Source organism: Hyposmocoma kahamanoa, unplaced genomic scaffold (genome assembly GCF_003589595.1).
Source record: "Hyposmocoma kahamanoa isolate Upper Pololo Valley unplaced genomic scaffold, ASM358959v1 181, whole genome shotgun sequence".
NCBI lineage: Eukaryota > Metazoa > Arthropoda > Insecta > Lepidoptera > Cosmopterigidae > Hyposmocoma > Hyposmocoma kahamanoa.
Window position 1 is genome coordinate 1,413,641 of NW_020653712.1, and position 7,779 is coordinate 1,421,419.

The window sequence follows — 7,779 nt, forward strand, 5'->3', positions numbered from 1 at the left end:
TGTACTGTAGTTGTGTGTGGATAGTGCTCTGTGTGTAATAGTAATGAAAAAATCTATATAACGATTCATGTGTGTGGTAAATATCTAATAATCGGCTCGAAATCTTATTACCTTTGAACTAGAATGATAGTGTGTGTTAGTTCATCTTCTTTTTATGAACATGACAGGCTGTAGCAGAACAGAACAGAGCGGCGTTGTGAAACACTCCGTCATTGTGTTGAGCTACATACCTTATTATCTCACACCACTATTTTTACTAAACACTGTGTAGAGCTTTATATTATTTTTATTTTTACTTATTAATGTGTGGAGATACATAAACGATTTCATTAATATTATTATACTGTGTCTTAAGCAAACTGTTAAATATTATACTGACAGGAGTACGCAAATTGACGCCGGTTTCTTAGATCTGTCTAAGGCTTTTGATCTGGTTTCCTACGATATATTGTGGCGGAAACTACACAGCTTCAGCTTACCTAGTAAGGTAGTTAATATGTTCAAGAATTGGTTTGGGAACCAGATCAACTGCGTCAGATGGGCGGATGAGATGTCTGAGTCCTACAGGTTGGAGTGTAAGGTGAGGCAAAATAGGATTGTAAAAAAAAGAAGCCTCCGGGGACCGTGGACTTAATGTTAAAAATTACGTCTTCACATATCATCTGAAACTCAAAATGCCTTGAGCCCCTAAATGCCTGAAATTCATATCGACTCTATCTAATAATGACTAAATTACAAAATACCAAAGGTATTTCGTACATTCCATTACAAAAGTGTATTGTGTGCTCTTTTCTGTTCATGTCATCTAGAATACAAAAAGAATATCTTGGTTGTTCTAGAACAAGCTTCGATCTTATAACACGCAGTCAATCTTTGTTCATGAATATAATACTCGTTTATGTTGTGAAAAGCGCCTCTCGCTACGCAATCTCATGACTGCACCTTTTTACAGTACACAGCGAACCAAATTTTTTCGACACGCAATTGTGTAATAGATAAAATTGTTTATTTAAAAAAAAGGCTTTGGTGTTTTAAAAGTTTTTATTTGTAAGTTTTATTTAAGTTTATGAAAGAAGAAAGATGAAAAATATGATATTATCCGATGATGATACTGTTGGTTTTCGAATTGACATTTGAAATTTTACTCGACGATCAATTTTCATTATGGAGGCAAACGGAATAGGAATAACGCATTGTTATTTTTAATAAATTCTCTTGTTGTGTTAAGGTGTTAGACGCTGGATAGGCTTCGAGCTTCTGGAGTAGAGGCAAGCTGAATGAACGCCGAGTGACGATCCCGCCATATTGGCATTTTTGATGTTTCGCTTGGTAACTCTGAGAACATTGAGATAGATTTTCTGGTAGCAAACGTTCTATTGTCATATGTTTAACTAGAAATAATCAACTGCCTGCTGATAACTAGTTTAAGTAGCAGTAGCTTCGTCCATCTTCGTCCAAGAGTTCGTCCATCTTACCTAATGTATGAGCATTACTGCGTTCCGGTTTTTTAAGTAAGTAAGTAAGTAAATTCTTTATTTCCGCCACAAATGTTTAACCCTGTGTTTTAAGGCCTCCAGGCCTCCACCTCCCGAATTTCTGATCAGTAAATCAATAAGTCTATGGAAACAAATTATATAATAAAAAAAGAAAAGAGAAAAGAAAAAAAAACATGTGAGAGTGCGTTAATTACAGCTGGGGTAATTACAGCTTTTGCGCACTACGTCCGATTCGTATCAGGGGGTCTACTCTCTATCTCCGTCAGACATCCGTCCGAAACAATTACTGCCAAATAAGCAATACTTGACCAAATGAAAAGACGCGTGATGCGAATGAAGCTTCATACTTGATGCCTGTCTTTTAATTTTGTCGAATATTACTTATTTCACAGTAATTGTTTCGGACGGATGTCGGATGGAGATCGAGAGTAGAGTCACTGGGATCATTTTATCTTTAAGTGTACAAGCGATATTTGTATTTTCTCGGACTCGATTTGGACTTGGTTCATAAGCGACATCAGAAGTGGGCACGAGTTTTCTAATTTTTGTAGTCTCGGATAAGCTAAGGGCGTTTGTGCATTGCATCCGATACGTATTCATTCCAAATCCGAGACTATACAAATCTAGAAAGCTCGGACCCACTTCGAATGTCGCTTGTGTACTGAGTCTGTAGATACAAAATGACTCCTGTGACATTTCGGATCGTCATTTCTCGAATTTGGAAGTGATACGATACGGACGTCGTACGCAAACGCTCTAAGGGTGCTGGTGAAATTTCAGACAAGGGACTTGTGAACTTATGTCTCAGGGTGAAGGGCGCAGTGGCCATTCAAATCTTTGTGATTTAAAGCTGCAACTGCTATGGACAGGCATGTCGCTTACTACCAGGCGCACGACTTATTTGTCCCGTCACTTGATGTCACTAAAATATATAGTTATGTATTTTATTATGAAAATCTGTTTCCTCAAGTCGTACACACGCCTACACGCAGAGCTATAAATCGCAAAAATCTTAGTCATCCTGAGACATAAGTTAACAAGTCCCATGTGCCAGTAATTTCACCAGCACCCTTACCCTTCAAAACCGGAACGCATTAATGTTAACATTACTGCTTGGCCGCAGAAGTAGTTAAGGTGGCAGTACTTCCCTGGACGAATTCTTTCACAAGCTCTACTGCTTTTAGTACCAGCAACTGAAGTCTGTCATGGAAAAAGGAACCTATTTCTATATATTGTAAAAAAGATGAACGAAAAGGGTATTACCTTCTGGAGTTTGAGTACTTTCGATGGCAGGGGCCTGTTGATGTTTGAGATAGGCAAAATGCTGCTCGGCCGCCGGGCTAAGCTGCAGCGTGACCTCGCGAAGCCGGCGCAGCATTACGCCGCGAGATATTGACAGTAGACGACTTATAATCAGAACTGTAATTAAAATGTGAATTTATATAATCAAGGTGTTATCTTAAGTACTGCCCGTCCCTCCGCCACGGCGGAAACGTCATCTCGTGCCTGTCTCTGAAGTTGCAAAACCACAGAGGCAGACAGGTCAGTATGACGAGGACGGCTTTACAAGAGGAAGCCCACCAGCCGTAACCTGCGTGGCCCAACACCGACAGGATCTAACTTTTTGCTGCGTCCGGCCATAATGACGACGCTGCTGCACCTGTCGCGATTACATTATTCCACGAAGTCTGAGGAGATAGTGGAGTACATCAGGCTAAAAGCATGTTGCATGTACGAATACTTAGCTTTGCTAACCCTTTTCCACCGCAGCTGAGCTAAGCGAGGCTAGGAAAATGAAGTAATCCTATTGGTGGTTTTTTCCTCGCACGCCGCCTCGCTACGTCGCACATCTCTGGTGGAAAGGCAGCCTAAGAGTCTATCCAACTTCAAATGGCTGGTTGATTAAGGTAGCTCGAAATTGTACAAGAAAACCGTTGCATTCAATAGGTACTTTACATATATATACCAATGATTTTTTTTTATATCAACTGAATTAAATAGAACTCGTATACTATACGATATACCAAAATTTTTCAAATGGCGTTAATTTTGTTTGTAAAGAAGAAATTCTGAAATTTCAGAAAGAAGAAAAACAGAAGACTGGACGCCGCTCGATTTAAGCAAAATAAACCGTATTAGTACGGAAAAAATTCGAATTCAAACCGAGGTAGACTCTTTAAGTAGTTTGATATCGCACCCCACATGCAAAATGGCATAAGTGGAGTTACGTAAACTTATTTATAGCTCCATCAGCCACAGAAAAATATAACCCACATCTTCTTTAATTCTTGAACTCTATCTACAATATTAGTCGCTATAGTTTCAAGAATTGGAGAGGATGTGGGTTATAATTTTCTGTGTCTAATGGAGCAATAAACTTTTTTAACGTAACTCCACTTATGCCATTCCTCCATGAGGCGTGCGATATCACAAAAATGTATTATGTCCCAATATATAATAATATTTAATATTATTCCTATTATGGACTATTTTTACAATACTTACCCATTTCTAAAGACTGCGTAAGTTGAATGTGTAGTTTAAAATAATTATTATTTCCCCTTAATGGCGTCGTCGCTAGGGTTTGGTAGAAATGGATGGGTTACTGTCACTTTTTTTAACAATTGTAAATTGTCATCTATTTTTTACTTTTGTTTAGGCAGAATTTCGTTAAAAAGAGATTTGTGTGGTTTGTAAAAAGATTTCATTTCTATCATTGGATTAAATTTTTCACCAAGGCGTTTTATATTTTTCGATACACTCGAAAAAAATAAAAAATATGTTTTATTTGTAGAATAAATTAGTGATTATAAGATAAAAAATAAGATACGCGTAGATCCTTCAGTTGAATTTCAATTTCAATTTCAATTTCAATCTTTATTGCTTTTCCATAATTTGTACAAGATGTTATAAAAATACAAAGACCATTTATGGACCCTGTCGGGCACAGCAAAATGAGAGGGAGGCATTTTTAACAATTTAGAAATTATTATTTTATTATTTTATATTTAAAACTACTTATATTATTTTATAATCTATATCGATATGATGTATTTCAGTGTTATTTATTTTTAAATGACATTGAAATTATTTTTATTTATTTGTATTTATTTGATTTTTCAAGAATTTAGAAATCGAAATAATATATTATCTTATAATCGATACGAATGTGTATTTTGGTGAAGTCTTCAGTATTTTAATAAGACCCGTGTAACGTCTTTAGTTTAAAATATGAATTACACAGAAGACAATCGAAACATATTTACCGAAGAAAAAGCGAAACTTATGACTAGGCAGTATGGTCTCTGACCATCGCCTATTCCATACGGAACGAATGAAAAAAAAGATACTATATAGATTTCGTGGTTATGTACTAAATGATTATCACTAATTTCAGGTTTCTTACCACGGTATGACTTCTTTTTATTTTCCCGATATTTCGGAACGGTTGCACGCTCCATAGTCACGGGTTGACTAGACAGCGGCAGATGAGAGCTTTAAGAGCACACATATCTGTTTACCCTCTTGCGCTGTCGACGACTACTACCTTAAACAAATCGCGACGAGTCTCTTAATAATTCATAAGATTTTTTCGTACAAAAGTAATAATGGATTCAAATAAATAGCTCTAAACGGTAATAGCTCTGTGTAGGACGAGGTTGGGAGGACGCTTGCACGTTTAAACTTATTCCACCAAAAAAAGAACTAAAAAGTATCAAACAGAGTAACAAAAACTTATAAAGTTTATTTTTGTTAAATTTATTATGTTTTCTAAAAAGTCATGGAACATTATTTATGTATTTATTAATTTTATCTTAGAGGGTACAAACAGCTTATATACTTAGAGTAATAATGCATAGAAACCTAGTCCGCACACGCTAAGTGAGGCAAATTGAAGCGCTCCCAAAGGCCTACATTAGCGGGCGGACCGTCAGTGCTCAAGGTCAATTTGCACCGCGAACAGCAAAAGAATTTTAGCTAAAAATGACGAAATGTGCGGTAAATGAGTGTAAAAATACGTCAGACAAACATAAAATAGTTACTAACATCACATTCCACAAGGAAGTAACGCGTTTTAACAAAAATATATATATACACATACTACAACAAAATAGAAATTAAAATGACATTGTTAAGCAAACAGTTTGCCGTTGATATAAATTATATTAGCTAAAAGAGGATTGGTTCTACAAACCGTTTAGAAAAAATAATAAAAAAGGACAATAAAAATTGTCAATTTTATTTCTTGAGAAACGTAAAACTAAAATCACGTCGAGGTCACCAATTTGAGGAATTTATCGCTCCACTAACGAACAATAAAGTAAAGTAAAGACAGAAGTCTTCTATTCCAGGAAATCTCACACAAAAATAAAAACAACTCAAGTTGCCGTGATGAAGAAAACAATGTATTGTATTCTTAAGTCGTCGTGACAAGGAACACTTTAAAAAACTTAAATCAAAATTCGAAATAATCACAGACATACATAGAAGGTCAGCAAAAAGGGTCAGCAAAAAGGTTTACCTACAAAAACGGCCTCGTGACCTTCATGAATTATAATATTTCGTAGATTTACAAATTAGTTTTTAGCGAACAGTTAAAATTATTTCCCATCGCCGACTTGTGAAAATTCACGTAACTAAAAAACTATCGAATATTTTTGGCAATTGTGACACTCTCCTTGACGACTCTCGTCCAAAGAGCCACAGCGAGCCGGTGATAATAAATACACCAGATTTTAAAAAAACACAAGATTAACACATTGTGGCCACACAGCTGATACCCCGGTCATATTCCAGTAACCCATCTAATAGTATTAACATATTAATGACAATCGCAAAACCAGCATAAAATAAAACTGTAGTTACACTATATAAACCAAAAAGAAAAACAACAATTAACAAGGGCCGGCAGCCTTGCCCAACGCATTAGCATACCCGTTCAAAGGTGGAACTGTTCCAGCATCTCGGGCACCTTGCCGCGGCGACCCAATTTTATTCATATAATTTAGAAATCCTAGTTTTACTTCGTAATATTTAAGCTATTACTGTACCTTACCTGTATATTATCACAATAACAAACCTGCTTGTTAATTTACTTCAAAATTAACAACAATAAACCTTATATTAACAAAGTGTTCATTATCACACTTCACTAATAAAAATGCACAAGATAATAAATAAAGATCAATCTCCAAATGAATAAAGAGTCTCAATGGAATTACAATGTCCACTGGCTTAAGATTTTTTTTTATAGTAGGGAAACCCAGTGTCGCGGGTGCCATGGACACACAACCACAAATTACACCCAAACTCACGAGAGAAATCAATGTATACCATGCAAATATTTCTCCCGGCCCGGGAACCGAACGTGTGACCTCTGCGTGGCATATAAAAAAAAAAAACAAAAATTAACAACAATAACTCTTTTATTGACAAAACTGTTCATTAGTAAAAACTATTGACAAAACTGTTCACTAATAAAAAATGTACAACTTGTGTTGAATAGATCAATCTCAAAATGAATTGAAAATCTATTAAAATTATTACAAAAAATTAAATAAAGTATTATCTCAGTAGTCTTAGGGCCCCAGATACCATACGATGTTTTTATTCAAATTCAAGTCCAAGTATTGCTTCATAATAAACATTCGTGTGTACATTTGTACATATTTTTAGAGATGGGTAAAACTGCTTATTTTTTAAACGTTTAAACGTTATGCTTTTTTTTTAAAAAAGCGTGCTTTTTTAAACGCTTTTTCATTTAAACGCTTTTTAGTGTGAAACTAACAAAATCGTTTTCGTTAAATAAGCTTGCAACGTTGTGTTGATAGCGAAAAGCAAAAGTAGACCACTAAAGGTTTTAAGATAAGTAAGTTATTTAAAAAAAACGTAAAAAACGAGTTATATTTTTATTTATGTCATAACATTTTTATATTAACATTTTGTTCATTGGCGTTTAAAAGCGTAAGTTGTTTAACTTTGTAGTTGTTAATCGTGGAAATGGACAAAACTGCTTATTTTTTTAACGTTAAAACGTATGTTTAAAAAGCGTGCTTGTATAAGCGCTTTTCACACTCTTTTTAGTTTGACGCTTAAAAAGTCGTTTAGAAAAACGTTTAAGCGCATAGACCAACGCTTACGCTTAAAATGAAAAACCTGCTTATGTGCTTATTTTAAAAAGCAGACTTTTTTAAGTGCTTTTCGTTTAAACGCCCACCTCTATATATTTTTATGCACGTAACGGGTGTCTGAGGTCAGTGATACTGACTAGTGTGGCGCGAGG